Here is a 15,868-nt window from a genome sequence, read left to right as displayed (position 1 = left end):
TTGTTTGGCTTGGTTTTCGTGGTTTTCTTAGAACAAAAAATGACAAATTCTATCATTTTGTTTTGGGCGATATTGTTAAAATGTCCTAATTATTATTTTAAATGTTTTATTTTTAAACAAAATATTAAATAAAATCTTGATAAAAAATAATTCTATTATTCATATAAAACTGCTCTGCAAATTATTGTATTTACTTGTTCAAAAGTATGACTTTGAATTAAGTTTGTCATATTTTGTTCAACTAATTTAAATGCATATCTTACAAAATAGTAAATTAAGTTTATGTTTTATAACATTCAAGAAAAAAAGAAAAATTATAATTTTTTAAAATTAAAAATATAATCTCATTTATTATTACTTTATAAATATTACAATAAACAATATGGAACGGAGAAGCTATTCATTTACTTTTGTTCATTTTGAAATAAAATAAAAAAAATTAAATTGCCAAATTGTGAAGCTAGGATGTAAAATAGTGTTGATGCTGCTACTGCTGGAAGAAGAAGAAAAAAACGAGCTATTAGCATCATCATCAACAACAAGAGAAAGAGTGAAATCAGGGGTAGATAACTCTTGCTTGTATTTTATCGACATCTTGTAAGGAGCCATAACTAAATATTACACGGCTGCTTACCCCAATAGCAACAATCACAAAAAGCGGCGAATTGAGGTACGTGAGAAACTTCTCATATTTTTAATTTGATTTTTAAGCATCTCCTGATTCTGGTTATATTTCTTTGATAATCTAAAATAAACTAGTTTTTGCATGATGTTCGTAAGAAATTGTGTTTAATCGGTCTAAGTTCTACTACTCCTACCTACCTGACTAAGTGTTCCAACGTTTACCTGTCCCGGCATGCTCTGCGCGCATTTTTATCCATTTTATTTTTATTATTTTACAGTAAACAAAGCCAAAAGACATAATTTACTAATTTTTTCATGCTGGTAAATTTGTCTAAAAAGCTAAGCATTTCAAATAAAAAAATACTAAAAAAAGGCAATGGCGCAGATTTTGCAGATTTCAGTCGCATTAAATATTTCTTCTTCCCATGATGCAGTGCGCGTCTAATGGCGCCTCCCTGCGTGGCGTAAACTCTCCGCGAACAACAAATAAATATATTCACCTCAAAGAAAAATACGAAAAGTAATTTCTAAATATCATATTTTACGCAAATATTTATGGATACCTGTTTTATGCCCTGATCTGCTGTAAGTTAATCGACACAGCCCTTTTTAAAATTGAAATAAACCTTAAAAATCTTGCTTAAGAAACCGTTAAAAACTAATTCTCTTCATGATTTTGAAAAGAATATACATTTTTTATATCATTATTGTTGTTATTTCACCTTGTTTTCTCCATTGTTAGTTTTATGTTCTGATTTATATTTTTAAACAAAGGAAATTGTTACAATCTTTTCTAAATATATCCTGTTATTTAAAATATTTTATAAAAACTTGGCGGGTTTTACAGTTTTTACTTTAAGGGGCCTTTCCGGATTTTTTTTTTTTTTCTTTTTTTTTGATAGACCGGCTGTTTTGATCAATTTAATTTTGCTCAATAATCACTCTAGATTTAGTTTATAATAAAATAAATAAATAGAATGTATTTGAGAAAGCAATCATTCAAATAAAATTTATATTGACAGTCTACGAAAAAAAAAGAAAAGATGGTTTTATTTGGACCTGGTCGTTAAAACTAAAACAGAATTATCCTTGTGCTTATTTGAAATGTTTTTGTCATAATTAAATTTATTTTGATCATTGATGTATATTTCTTTAATCTTTAATATAATAGATCATTTGTTTGATTATTCGGACTACTATTCTCATCATATTAGACCTTTACTAAAGATAATTACTAAAGTTTCACAACGTATCGGCCGATGTAACCACTTCCTCAAATGTATTTATATGTCGAATTCGGAAATCTATACGGAATTTCAAACTGAATCTTTTTTATTTAATTCACGGGGATAGATTTCCCTCTTTCCGCGACCTATGATCAGGTGGAAGTGTTAATTATGAATCCGTGGAACAACGGATAAAGGTGTTGGTTATTATCGGTTCCCTGTTAATATCTTACTAGGCGGTAATAGGTAAGAATGACAATTTCTACCCGATTATGGATAACCGAACGAGAACAATCTATTATCGTAATTAAAATAAAAGGCACAGTTCTAAATTCTATATGTTTCTAAATTCGACGAGATGTACCAGGAGAAGAATGTTAGAGGTTACACCATAAAAATAATGAGCAAAGTAAGAATATAAGTCCTGATACTAAAAATTATCAATCACCATCTAAAAAAAAAAATGAAAAGGATGTTTTGTTATTGCTTTATTTTACTGTTTTTTTGTTTTTTTTTAATATGCAACGAAAGGATTGTATAGTGTTTTGAGTATGTTTTACAAAAGCCAGCTGAACGAAAAGGTGGTAAAAAACAAACAAATGTTACCAACGGCAATATAAGTTATTCTTACTTCTATTTACCTGAATAAGTTGTTGATGTTTTAACTTATTTTAAAGCGTTTATCAAGTTTGAAACGTAAATAGTGCTGGCTGAGTTGCTAAATTATAGCGAAAACAAAGATGACGACAAGAGCCTGAAGTCCCGAGAATCGCCCAAAACTCGAAAATAAAACGCAGATGTAGAAATCCATCCAATTAGTTTCACAGTGATATTTGCGTTTCAAATTTAATAAACGCTTTAAAATAAGTTAAAACACCAAAAACTTATCTGTGCTAATGCACTTACTGATCCGCGCTATTTTTTTAAGTCGTATTTCCATGTTTAATTACAGTTTTATATTTTTTTTTATTCAATTGTAAGGTTAAAGTAAAGAATAGTGAACAAAACACCCTCCCCTCCCCATGTTAAGATTGGCTTTTTAAATAATGTTTCAGCACGGATCAATAAGTGCATTACCAACTTATCTAGTGAAGGCAGAACGCCAAAGCGCGCCACAGATCCCTCCTCCTCCCTCTATGTAAAACGATGTAAGTTAATATTACTATAAGTTTTGTACCATTTAAAAGCAAAAGCTTAAAATAAACTAGTAATAATTTTTTAAAAATTTCAGCGTACGAAAATAAAAAATTGCCAAACTAAAATCGTGTTTACATTATCGATGTCTTAAAACAACGTAATATCATTTCGAAAGAGTAAACAAACATGCGTTTAATAAATCTTGCAAAAATAAATTAAGGGTCAGATTTTCATTAAATTTTTTATACTTATTTTTAAATTAATTTATATTTTAAAAGCAGTTTTCGTTAAATATATGAGGGGAATTATTTTTTTTTTGTAGATATCCCTCCCCCATTTCATGTTACGAAAACTAAACAAAATAAATCAGAGTTGAGCAAAATTCTAACATTTTATAAAACTGAATAATTTAAACGATTGAAAAATATTTATTTTTTTTATATATAAACAGCCATATAAAATCAATACTATTACGTTAAAATAAAACGGGAAAAATACATTTGGTGGGGGGCACTCTCGTACAGGTCTGCCAAAAAAGTTTTTTTCTCGTTAATATATTAATTGAATTAAAAAAAAAAGCAAAAATTAAAAAAAATCTACAAAAATAATTTAAAAAAAAGATTTAAACGGCTTAAATTACAGTATTTAGCGATGTGAAGTTTTAAACATAATTTGAATAAAGCTTAAACAAAAAAATATTTTAATATAAAAATGACTATTAGCAATTTTTAAAGTAACAAATTCAATCACAACCTAAAATTATTTTAATTATAGAATTTTTATTCGTAGTAGGTGCAACTTCATTTTAGCACCTACTTTCCAAATAATGTAGAGAGCCTGGTTTTATGACTATGACTTATGAAAAAATTTTAAAAAATACTTAGCGAATATACTCGATGAACCAAGTGCAAACAGGTGTACGCAAAGGAACGGTTATAATCTTAAAATCTCTCGGTTAGAGTGATTGGAATGGTCGGTGAATGTCTAATATCTGGTAGCTAAGTATTTTTTAAAAATTTTTCATAAGTCATAGTCATAAAACCAGGCTCTCTACATTATTTGGAAAGTAGGTGCTAAAATGAAGTTGCACCTACTACGAATAAAAATTCTATAATTAAAATAATTTAGGCCTGTAATTAATAAACAATAGCAAAGCAACGTTACTTCCATTATTCACTTTAGCGTTTTGACCATCCGTCAAATTTACACACAATTTAATAATTTTGTAAAAAGTTGGCGATTTTACTTGAGTTTGATTATACGCTTATAAGAGTCTTGCTCTTCGTAACATTTTTTTAAATTACTTTTTCGTTCCTTTGTCTATTGTAGAATATACAAATGTTTTTGCACTCCCATTTAATTTGCCATGTATATTTTAAATTTGATTGTAGGAGGGGGGCAAATTTCAATCAGATCAAAGTGTAAAAGTGTAATATCTGTTTAACTCTCGGAACATGATTTAAAACTGTCTTTTTGCTAGTAGTAAAGTGCAGTATCTTTTCTCTCCTCGGTTAGTGCTGAACAAGAATTCGTTCTAGATTGAAGTAATTTTAATTTTATCCAAATTCAGAAAATGCCCTTTCTAGAGAATTGGATGTTCCTCACATTAGAAATCGACTTTGTTTTAATTTTCTTATTTTGTTTTATCTGGGGATGGGCCATTCTACCAGATATTAGACATTCACCGACCATTCCAATCACTCTAACCGAGAGATCTTAAGATTCTAACCGTTCCTTTGCGTACACCTGTTTGCACTTGGTTCATCGAGTATATTCGCTAAGTATTTTTTAAAATTTTTTCATAAGTCATAGTCATAAAACCAGCTAGCAATAGACAGAGATTACCTTTACCTAAATAATTAGGGGATGCATAAAGCTTAGGAACCTCACGATAGTTAGACAATACAGATCTCCGAAAATGTGATAGTGATGTTTATTTATACAGTTTTAAGGTAGCACGTCCAGGATTGCAGAACAAAAGGAGATTTCTTGTACATCTCTGAGCAAGCACCGGTTTAATTATGCAGTGGGTCTAATGTGAATGTATAATCGTCATACGTTTGGTTTGTTCAACCGCAACAACACAGGACGATATTTAAGCATTACGGTGAGGCAAGAAGAGCCATGAAATCGTCTTTAGGCAACAGATGCAACTGTCACATTCTGGCGAGTAGACAGCAGAATCCAAGCAAATCATATCCTCCAGAGGGAACAGCCAGCAAATGTCATTCAATTTGGTAGCTCAAGAGTCCGGTTGCTCCTATAATGACTGGAACGATGGAGATCTTAAGAATCCAGTTTGTTTACATTAGCGAGGCATTAGGCATTGATATCTCGTTATCTCCGTGTGTGGGGGCAAGTAAATAGACATAAGTATTTATTTCATAAAACGATCCCCTTGTTGAATCCAAATAACGGTTGAAGCAATCCATGTTAACACGTATTAGGATTTTGTAGCATGTGTTACTTCAATTTTTTTTTTTTAATTTTTTTTAGGGGCACTGATAACTAACTATACACTTTAATTCTAGTGAGACATTATTCTAGAATTGACAGCCTAAATCAAATTCAAATCTTATACGGCGTCAGTAAATATCGTGTGAAACATGTTTGTTTTCATTTTCACATTTCTTGAGCCTTTTCACATTATAATTTTATTAAGTAACAATGGTACAATCAAGGGATTTAAATTTGGAACTAGAATTAAAATTTAAGTTAAGTATTCCAATTCGTTTATTTCTATTAAAAAAATTAATGTCGGATTACTTATGTGTAAGGTTTTGACGTAATGGAAGCATAGGCGACCATAACAGGTGTCCGTTGAAAATCGCTTACTGATGTAAAGTATGGTTCTCTTACCAAACCGGACTTGTTTTAGTTGAATTTTGCTAACTTTCTTTTTAATTACACCAAAAGTAGTATTGCTTAAAAAATGTTTCAATACATAATCGGAATAACAATAATCGCTAAAAATATTTTTATAATACTAAAACAGATTCAAATCATTGAAAAACATTGTAACCTAATTAAAAAAGACAAAAACATTGCATTCTATTTTTCTAATAAATATAAAGAAATTAATAAATATTGGTGTTAAGAAAGAGTCGACAGATCGATTTTTTAAATATGTAACTTTAAACCAAAACAACACTACTTGTCATGTCGAAAATAATCCACAAATTACGAAAATTCATGGAGTATTGTGTTTTTAGTTAAAAAAAGAAAAAAGTCTATCGCTATCGGTTAAAACAAAACGTCGCCATTGAAGTAGCGAAAAGAGAGATAAATATGACTCCTGTATTCGCAATCTTCAAGGTGCTCACATCTAAGGGAAATATCATTTCCCCTAATTTTCTGAAAAAAAAAAAAAAAAGAAAATCCATTTGTCTATTATTTTAACAAGCACCGTAATTTTTTACTTGAATTAAAGTTTAACGGTACATGAAAAGTATACTGCTTTATTTGCGGCCAAAGGTTTTTTTTTATTATTATTATTATCACGCGCCACTGGAGAGCACCGTATTTTATTCAGCAAAAGTGAATTTATTAATTTTGTATATTGTTAAAATCAACAAAAATAATATGCTGAATTTTTGTTGTTTATGTGTTTGTGAATTCTTCAGGTCTGATATTTTCCGGTTTTAATTTTTTATGCGATAATTTTCTACATTAAGTATATGATGTTTAGCATTTTTATTTGTTGCTGAAAAAAGTCTTTCCCGTCAATTTACTTGCGGTTGTGATTTTTTTTGCTTTCCTCAATTTTCTCGAGAAATGTAATGTGCACTAATTTACGTGAAAAGATTACAAAAATGTGCTTTGTAAACATTTCCACTTCATCGATACAAAAAAGAAAAATAATAATAATAAAAATTTTCGAGCAGAAATGGATCTTAGTGCTTGACTGCTTGACAAGCTTTTGTTTTACCAAAATAACCTCCCAATTGACAGTTCACTGTAACTTATGAATTTATCAGTCACATAAAAATCATAATTCTCGAACAATACGATTCTAATTTGGTGTTATGCAGATTTGTTATTGTTCTAATAAAAATTTAAAAAAAAAATACAAAATTTTTCAGGATTCGGAAAAAAGTTCATTAAAAGGTAGAAAAAATTGACTTTTTATATGAAGCGAACCGAATTTAGGATGTCTATCTCAAACTTAGGGTTAGTGTTGGCCAATCAAGAGCAAGATGAGATAACTCGTGAGTCGTGATTTAGTAGTATCACGAGTTATCTTTCTTTGGAAAATTAAAAAGAATTTGAAAATCTAAAAAATAAAATCTATCAAAAATTGAACCATATTCCTTAAAATTTATAATTCCCTAAAAATTTTGAAATGAGGAAGTGGAATAAGCGACACGGTTTGAAAATTGAATAAAAGTGTTTGAAATAAAGTTAGATTTTATAAAAAAAAAAAAAAATAATTTTTAATACATGCAATACTCACACCATTAGTGGCAATGCCTTTCGTCTATTTCCTTTCATAATTATTTTTTGTGCCCCTTTTCTTTAAGTCTGATTTATTTATCATAAAAAAAAGTGAGAAACGTCTTTAAGGTAAATCACTTTAAATAATTTTTTTTTCTTTCTTGCTCACCATCACAATAAAAAAAAAATTGAAATGTTTTTAATTCATTGCTTGCAGTGAAAAACTAAATTATGTGTGGAAAGCTAATTAAAAATATATTTTGTAACATACTCATTAAAAAATAGTTTTTTCTCAAGTTTCACATAGGTTAAATAAAAAAAATGGTTCAGCTCTGATATTGGTTCAAATTTTATTCATACAAGTTTATATATTTTTTGTGGTCTTTGTACATCACACATTTTTTATGCAATTAAAAAAGAAATTAAAAAAAAACTGAAATTACTACTGTCTAATAATTTGAAACTTTTACTTTTTTAAAAAGAAATTAAATGATTTATCACAGGATTTAAAAAGATGTGCAAACATTTAATTTTTCTGGTTTTAGATTGTTAAAATTGAATTTTGACATTTTTTATAAAATTATTTAAATACTAGCATGGATATCTGGCATTGCTCGGGTGAAGTTCTGTTTGGACAGAATATTGAGCCACCCTTAGAAACGAATGGAAGAAGTAGATGACAACTTGGACCCCCCCCCCCGCCCCCAAATGAATCAAAACAACTATTGTTTCAATCAAAATAGCAGCAACTGCCCATGCAACCGCAAAAAAAACAAAAAAAAAACCAAATAACCGCGGTAGGCAGGCTCGAACCTGAAACGGGAAATGTTACACTTTTGCCTATCAGACCATGACGACTTCTGACCTCACGAATATTCAAAACAATTTTTCAGTTTGATACGCGTGCATGCGAAAAGTGACCCTCCTTGCAAGAAATTGCCCAGTTGACCACCACAATTAATCTTTTTTCTTATTTTCACATATTATGCATCTGAGACATCGCTCTTTCAGATGGTATCCGTTTCAACCCGGTCCGATGCAGCTGACGAAAGATGTCAGGATATCTCAAGACTTGTGTCTACTAAACTGTTGTCCAAATGATCCTTCTTTTGCTGTAAATCATGGTCAATGGAAGTTGGAAATCTTTGACAATGACTGTCTCCACTACATTTTTGTAGGTTGACCGTATTCCAACTGCTCTACCCAACCAACATTTCAACCTCAAGTCTTGTCTTGTTGCAGTGACATCTTTGATAGTTCAAGCATGTCGCTCATCATCTAGAGGGAGGGTTAATTTACAATCTAATCCTCACTACCTCTATGTCTCTGAGTGATGCTAGCATATGTGTGGAAAGTTGAGGATCTTGAAAACATGTCAACAGGAGGTCGACTTTTGACGGTGGGATCATAATTGGTTAGCCATTTTGTATGACCTTGCTCAGTACCACCATGCATGCATCTCCATGGTTTGAGATGTGGTACAGTCAGTGTAGAAGCTGGCTTAATCTGACCAGGATAAACGCTATTGCTACAAGGATTTTTCTGGAAGATTCTCTGTTCGTTTTCAAATTTTCAACAATTCTTTAGATCAGGGCAATAAGGATTTGCCTTGCTTCTAACCCATTCCTTAAGTATTTCATCTGAATTGGTTTCTCTAAACAAATTTTAAAAGAATTTAAAGAAATTTAGAATTTTCTTGATTTTTTTTTTTTTTTTAATCACATATATAGTTTCAGAATAGTTTTAATTTTATAGTCTACCATCATGAAATATTAAAATTATTACATTTACTAAAAAAGTTTGAAAAGCAAAATTAGAAACCTCGCTCATTTTGGATATCTGTTACTTAATAGTAATGTGTCGCATGTATTCATATTTCTGACCAAGCAAAGGTCAATTTAGTTGTTTGAAGTAACACATGAAAAAAAAAGCAGGGAGGAAAAAATAATTGTAAAATTAAATTTTTTTCAATCCTCCATAACTGTTAATAACTTTGAACTATCTAAAACTATACATGTTATAAAAGTACGCAAACAGGTGTGAAAACATAAATATACTTATGTACAGATTTGAATCGTTTCTGCCTTACTATTAAACCAGAAACTATTCAAATCTGTATATAAGTAGTTTATGTTTTCTGAAAATGGTTCAAAATCAAAAATTCTTCAAAGCCCCCAAAATATCAATGTTGACAATTTACAAATATTTCAAAGTTATAAATTCTTTTAAAACAATCTTAATCAGCAAAAAACATCAGTGAATTGAATAAACTTTTGACTTCATTTAGCCATGGTTTTATGGGTTGAAAAATTGGAACAAAAACAAAACAACTTATACTCAGTGTTAATTGACATCGTTTCTACCTAAAACATTTAAAAAACTGAAATAATTTGGATTTGTAAAATAATGACGAAGAAATCCATAATCCCCAAGCTGTAAATTATGTTAAAATCTGCATTTTATATCTTCTGTCATTAGAGAAAAACAATAAAAATTCCCAGTGCTTTTCAAGTTAGCGGAGCCAACTCTTTTAGTGATGTCTTATTTGAATCCAACAAGTATCATCACTAATAGACTTGCTGGTCCTTTGAAGTTGAACAAATGAGCATTTTCAATCGAGACAAAGTTTACAACACAAAATTCTTAATAATTGTCATGTTTACAAGCGTTTTTTTTTTTTATAGTGTTTTTGTGTTACTTGTGCATTTCAATATTATAGATTTTGAAGACTGAAGTTTTAGAAAACAATTTGTTGATTGACTTTGTATTGATAAAAAAAAGACATTCAACCCTTTCAATCCCTCCCAATACAGACATAACTGTTTTGGTCTTAGAATCGTTTCAAACATGACACTTTGTAAATTTACCTATGCTACAAGCACTTAATTGTTCCACCAACACCATTGCAAGCATTTTTTCTCATGCGATGAAGAAGTATGTCATTGTGCTTTAAGATTGTAATCTAATCTTTAACTTTCCATTGACAATGATAAATACCTGAAATAAACATAAACATCCTCTTCTTCCTTCTCATCTTTGGGCACAGTACTACAAGTTTGATATTGAAAATGCATAAACGCTGAAACAGTAAAATGCCCATGAAACATGAAACCTGATACATCTATAAGACAAATGTCTGAACAACTAATGTCTCAGTAGATACAAACTGATAGACAATTAACTATGGACATTAAAAATCATTTATAGATCAGAACAAGCAATCAAATGCCATGTAAAGTTCAAACTATTATTTTATAGTTCTACTACTCTGGCTTGATCTTCTCGGTATATCCAGCACACATAGTGAAAAAGACCCCATAATTGAGTTGGCAAGTGAGATCCTTTCAATTTGGTTTGATGGTATTTCAAAGATCAAGCATCTGTCAATTGACGTCAGCCATGTCATGATGTCCAGTTCTGGTGTGTTATTTTGAAGGAGAGTTGATGCTCAATAGTCAGATGGGTGTGTTAGAGTGTCCATTAGTTTTTGATTCTACATGTTGGGGGCAATCTTAAACCCAGCTCTCGCTAGAATGGTGGCACACATTTGGTTGTTTTACTTTCTCTACTTTAACAGTATGAGCAAATGCAACAATTGTATGATACTGTCAGCTGTTGTGAGTGCTGTAGTTTATTAACAGATATTTTACTGTAGACGTGATGATCATTACTTCGTTGAGTGGCTTTACAGTTCATTGTGTTAAACACACAACTTGAAATCTTGATCATAAATAAGAATGTAGTAATCTATTTGTCATGTACACTTTTTTTGTCTCTAACATCTGAAGAGCAATACAGTAATCACTCATGTCTAGCAATTCTGATAATCCTGCATGTTTCAGCCTTGAAATCTTTACAATCATTGTGAATTAGATATGTCACTGCCGATGCAATTCTCTACCTGTACGTCCTATGATGGAGTCAAGTACATCCTAGGATGAAGTACTGTTGCCATATCTGGGCAGGAGCTGCTAGAAGCAGCTTATCTTGCCTTGATAGAGTTCAAAATTGACTTCATAGTTTAATAGAGAATGCTCTTTTCTCTTCCCTACAACTGCCTTCCCACAAAAGAGATGTTGCTAGCCTGTCTCTGCTCTATCGTTATTTTCATGGCAAGTGCTCGTCTAAGCTCCAATCTATGTTCTCCCCACTTGCCAAACTTTCACAAAAAACACTCATCTAGTTGAAACCATTATCAATAATTCCCCCAATCTTTATCTGTGCCTAAACCTAAACGTAGATTCCATGAACAAAGCTTCTTTTTTGTAACTGCACACCTGTGGAACTCTGTTCTGTTTCCCTGCTTTCTGGCTGACTACAATATGGTCATTTTTCAAGTCCAACATAAATAAGTTCTTGATGAGTTTTCCCTTTAAGTAACCCAATTTGTCAAATTTCCACTACTAACGATTGCTATAATATTATCCTATTGACTACACTTATCCTTATCCTTGAGTGGCCTCCTTTATAAAAAAAAAAATAAATAATAATAGTTGTTTCTTATGCTTAAGGTGTATTTTTCATTAAAATCGCATATACATATTTGAAGTTTTATGGGGGGGGGGGTTCTGTCCTCGTAGGATAATTAGAGGTGGAACACATAGATATTAGGCACATGGAGAGTAACAGAGATTCAGGACCACTTCCAGTTTATAATATATATATATATATATATATGACATAAATTTTATCAAAATATGATATATTTGAAGTTTTAAAGAAGGTTCGGACCCGATAGCTCTCTTAGCTGAGGAGGACATTTAAAGATTCAAGACCACTTCCATTGTCTTCTCAGAAAACTTTATACATATGATTTAAATTTCATAAAAATAGGACATATTCGAAATCATGCTCTCATAGCCTCCTCAAGAATGCATTTAAGGATTCGGGGACACTTCTATTGTCTTTCCCTAGTAAATTTTGCATAAAAATACACTTTAAGATTTTATGTAGATTCTCTAATTTTTCTTTCTATAGAGAACACACAAACATGTTTTATATATAGAGATGAAAAATAAAATTAAAAAAAACATTAAATAACACTAGCAATATCAATTAATACTATTTTAGTTTTTTAAATGTGTGACTATAATGCAATGATTTTTTCAGATATTACCTCAGAAAAAAACTACAGTGCAGTGACTTCTTTTTTCTTTTTTTTATGCATGAAAAAATAAATCCCACTATAATATGAAAATCTCAATGTGGTTTTTAGAACTTAATGATTCACTCAATAATGATTTCTGCACTTTTTTGTTTCAATCTCTAACCTGGCGCACTGAAGAATTTTCAAGCTGATGTTTTTAGATGACTTAACAATTTAAGTGTGAAAGATTTTTTAGTTATCCGACATTGATTTTTCATCTGGAATAAGTTTGTTATATTTTAGGTAACATAAATATACTTAGAGGCTGTTTGAGATAAATGTGGTTTTATTTTATATTCTTGAGCAGGAAGGATCATAGTAGGCATTCTGACTATCCAACAAAATTCTCTGGAGAAAAAAAAAAAAGTGAAAAGGTCAAATTCATCCGAAAAATCAGAGGGTGGACTGTGAGATTAGAAACATTCCCAAGAGCATAAAAGTACTTGATTCAAAATCCTTGAAAATTTTTAAGTTGTCCATTCTTTCAAATTCCTGTAAAATCTGTTTGGATCAATCAGTTAGGCTGAAATGGTAGATCCAAAGAGAAACTTCAGGTCACATTCTTTTTGAATTTTGCTGGAATGTCCCTGCATAGTACCTGGATCCTTTAAATCTAATCAAAGCTTAAATATTTAAATTCTTTAAATTTGTGGTTTTGTCAATCCTTCTACTAAGGTCATCTCTGAACTAATATACTGCACACTGGATAAGTTAAGTGAAACTAGGGCAATGGTACTTTAATATCTCTAGGTTGTTCATGAAGATATTGAGAAAATTACCTTGTATGATGTTACTGGATAAATATTTAATATCGATTCTCTTTTAGCTAAAATGAAAGATCCAGATCGTTCTCCAAACATCAAATCAATATGGCTGTGACCCAGGGATCATTACTTGGATCATTATTTTTGATTTTCATAAAACAACATTTCTGTGCAATTAGGCACGGCTAAAAACTGGAAGAAAAACTAAGTTTTTTTTTTTTTTTTTTAACAAATTAAAATCTATTAAAATCCATTATTCTTGAGCAACTTCTTTTCCAGAAAGATAAAAGTCTAAATTTTATCATATGAAAAGCAGAATAATATAAAACTTTTTCTACTATTTTTAATAGTATTTAGGTTTTAAATTTAAAAAAAAACACCATTCACAGCAATTTTTGTCTTGATGGATAAAAAACATTTGAATATTTTTAAAAAGGTTTTTGAACCAATTAATTTTTTTTTTGTCTAAATAAGATTTACGATGATTTGCAGTAAGAATATGCAAAAATATTATAACATAAGTATCTGAATTTCAAATGATTCCATCTTTTATCTCACTGTATAGATTTCGCGTGGCAAAATTAAAAAAACAAACAAAATTTAATAGAAAGAAACTATCGTAACCTTTACAAGATAAAATAAGTTCATTTAGTCCTGTAAATTTCCATCATAAGCGAGATATATATAATTATTTTTTTACTATAATAATTAAATACCTACAGACACTAGTGTTTCATTCTTTCGGGAATCTTCAGTGCAAGGTGTCACGATTAACACAAGTCGACAGATTCAAACTCTGCAACACGAGCCATCTCTGGCTTGATTAGTAAAGGCCGTATCCAATCGGTTACCATTAACCACATGAAATAACGTTGAATTTAAACATTTTTAATTTTTAAAATGTTCTTTACGTCATTCACACAGTGATCTAATCGTTATACGATGATCTATGCATATATATATATATATATATATATATATATATATATATATATATATATGTGCGTGTGTGTTGCCTACATAAACTCTAAAGTTAAGCAATGATGAGGTTATTTAGCACCAGATGGATGACCATTTTGGGAATGTTAGGCGTTGTATGTGTTGGAGACAACTCCTGCATCCAGTATCCCACTTGGTTGTCTTGACCCTGTCTTCCACAAGAACCAAGTGTTTCTAGACGAGTGTGGTAGATGCATGTCGCCACACTTTAAACTAAGTCAAGCGCCAGTCACAGCAAAAAGGAAAAGGGGGGAGATAACTGTAATTACAAATAACTGTGTGTAGGCCTTTATGGTCAACTATAGGTGAGGTAATATCACGTAACAACAAATTGCTGCAACTAATTATCATATTTTTAGCAAAATGCGCAGTTATTTATCAATTTTTTTTTCGTTTTGGTATCGATTCTTCAAAGCATTTCCTATTTAATGGTATATTAACAATATTGGGCTCACTAAAAGAAAAATTATTAATTTATTTTTCAAATATTTAAAAGTAGTGTTAATAAAAATAATGAAAATATATAATTGTTTTTTATTTTTGTTAATCTGAATAATAATTAACATATTCAACAAATTTCACACATGTTCAAAACACAAAAGATGAAAAATTCAACACATTCAAAATTTGGATTTTCAACCTTAACATCTGATACGTGCACAGGTGTTGTTTTTGTTTTATCTACAATCCTCACCCTTCTCACAATACAATATATTTTGCTCAGTTTTGGCTTATTATTTTAAGCATATTTGCAACCACAAATAAAGAAGAGGGGTTTTGTAAGTAAAAAAAAAATATATATATATATATATATATGTAATTACTTCGTTTACTCACATAAATTAATATAGTAGTAGAAAGTATAAATTTATGCATAAACTTTAAGTATTTACTTTAGCAGTGCTCAATACGTATGTAGAGCTAGGTAGTAAGTTATAAAATATATATGGCGATTAAGCTACACAGAATATTCCACGTTTCATCCACGCTGGGATTCCTCAGGCTTATGCGAGAATTTTGTGGTTGTCTCGCATTTTTATATACACACCTTCTATTGAGTTTTTAGTTAGCCAATCGGCTTTCTAGATTTAAAATAGGTCAGTTCACTAGATATCGACGTTCCTTGCTAAAACAGCACACACAAAGGAACGGGTCAAGTGTAAGTGCCTGCTCATTGGCTGATTAGGAAGGGTAACGTGGAAACTAGAAAGCCGATTGGCTAACTAAAAACTCAATAGAAGGCGTGTATATAAAAACGCGAGACAACCACAAAATTCTCGTATAAGCCTGAGGAATCCTAGCGTGGATGAAACGCAGAATATTCTGTGTAGCTTAATCGCCATATATATTTTATAACTTATATCAATTATAAAAAAAAAAAGTTCACCATAATAAAGTTCATTCCTCACTTGGTGAAAATTTCGTATTGATTGGATAATTAGTGGATTTTTGGTAGATTTTTAAAGAGAGACTCCATCAAAAAATACTTACTCCCTCCTGTTTTGGCCGTTCCTACTGTGCATCTAATGTGGGTGTAT

The 15,868-nt window shown here is 30.5% G+C and overlaps 1 protein-coding gene across 2 annotated transcripts in view; it reads left to right on the top strand.

Annotated features, from left to right (window-relative positions):
* The first annotated feature begins 539 nt into the window (after positions 1 to 539).
* The window catches only part of LOC145247898 (uncharacterized), a 36,102-nt gene continuing 20,773 nt past the window's right edge, over positions 540 to 15,868 (top strand). The window contains exon 1 of one of the 2 annotated variants that reach the window (XM_080109520.1): positions 540 to 670. The gene's annotated coding sequence lies outside the window, so the exon portion shown is untranslated. Of the gene's footprint in view, positions 671 to 1,049; positions 1,210 to 15,868 lie in introns of those variants that run through there. The other variant, XM_080109521.1, reaches the window with a different exon arrangement.

Source organism: Euprymna scolopes, chromosome 26 (assembly GCF_053919585.1).
Source record: "Euprymna scolopes isolate OS-2025 chromosome 26, ASM5391958v1, whole genome shotgun sequence".
NCBI lineage: Eukaryota > Metazoa > Mollusca > Cephalopoda > Sepiida > Sepiolidae > Euprymna > Euprymna scolopes.
This window is presented reverse-complemented; position numbering and strand designations above follow the sequence as displayed.